This window comes from Mus caroli, chromosome 3 (genome assembly GCF_900094665.2).
Source record: "Mus caroli chromosome 3, CAROLI_EIJ_v1.1, whole genome shotgun sequence".
NCBI classification, from domain to species: Eukaryota; Metazoa; Chordata; class Mammalia; order Rodentia; family Muridae; genus Mus; species Mus caroli.
The window spans coordinates 148,708,267-148,709,868 of record NC_034572.1 but is presented as its reverse complement, the minus strand read 5'-3'; the positions used below and the strand labels follow the sequence as shown (position 1 = coordinate 148,709,868).

The window sequence follows — 1,602 nt, the reverse complement described above, 5'->3', positions numbered from 1 at the left end:
GTGCACACCTGCACACACAAGCAGAAGGGCACACGCATAACACATGCACTGAGCCCAACTAAGTAAATAAATTAATGTTTTGGGTTGTTTGTACTTGGCTTGATTTTTGTCAATAGTCAACTGACCACATTCAGTAGGTTTGCTTTGTTCTCTCCTTATATAAATGTCCTTGTGAAATATTCAGGTAAAAACTCGTCCTTCTGTCAGGTTTCAGTTCTGCTGTGTCATACACAGTGATGCCATGAACATTCTAAAATATGACTTTGTGAGAGCAATGGGATGAAATGCTGACACAAATCACCAGGTCTCAGAGTCTTCACATACTTGTTACTATGAGAAACTCAGTTTTCCACTAATAAATTAGGAAGGAGTCAGTTGTTAGAGTATGCTAGATACTTCTACTCCCACCTCATCCTCTCAAGCATTGTGTACATGGCTTTATGTTGTCAACATGTCATGGGCCCCTGCTGGCACACACAAACAAGATAGTATAATATTTGTCAACCTGAAAGATGACATCACAATCTTTAAGAGAGAAAAGATTTTCTTAATAATTACTTAATTCTTTCTTTTTTCTGCATCACCTAGTACAGTAACAGGTTCTTAAACAATCAACTGATGAATTAGATGCTTAGCTGGAATGATGATGCAGGAACATTCCCTGAGTGGAGATTTGTTGTACACATGCTGCTCTCATCAGCACCACATCTTTATTTTCCTAAGTCTGTGAGAGATCATTTTTAGTGATTGCTTCTGCAGCAATATACTAAAATTGGAACAATACAGAAAAGATTAGCATGGCCCCTGTGCAAGGATGACATGCAAATTCGTGAAGTATTCCATATTTTTACCTAAAGAAAGAGATACCAATGAACATAAAAGAAGCCTACAGAATTTCAAATAGACTGGACCAGAAAAGAAATCCCTCCAGAAACATAATAATCAGAACAACAAATGTACTAAATAAGGATAGAATATTAAAAGCAGTAAGGGAAAAATGTCAAGTAACATATGAAGGCAGACCTATTAGAATTACACCAGACTTCTTACCAGAGAGTATGAAAGCCAGAAGATCCTGGACAAATGTTATACAGACACTAAGAGAACACAAATGCCAGCCCAGGCTACTATACCTAGCAAAACTCTCAGTTAACATAGATGGAGAAGTCAAAGTAGTCCAAATTCACACAATATCTTTCCACGAATCCAGTCCTTCAAAGGATAATAAAGGGAAAACTCCAAAACAAGGAGGGAAACTATGGCCTAGGAAAAGCAAGAAAGAAATATAACAAACCTAAAAGAAGACAGGTGCAAGAACAGAATCCCAAATCTAACAACAAAAATAACAGGAAGCAACAATCACTTTTACTTAATATCTCTTAATATCAATGGACTCAATTACTCAATAAAAAGACATAGACTAACAAACTGGCTACACAAAAAGGACCCAACAATTTGCTGCTTACAGGAAACCCAACTCAGGGAAAAAAAATCAGACACTATATCAGAGTGAAAGCCTGGAAAAGAGTTTTCCAAGCAAATGGTATGAAGAAACAAGCTGGAGTAGACATTCTTATATTGAAAAAACTCGACTTCCAACCC

At 36.9% G+C, this 1,602-nt stretch overlaps 1 pseudogene; it reads left to right on the top strand.

The window, feature by feature from the left end:
• Positions 1-748: 748 nt before the first annotated feature.
• Positions 749-849, top strand: LOC115030839 (annotated as a pseudogene).
• Positions 850-1,602: the final 753 nt, after the last annotated feature.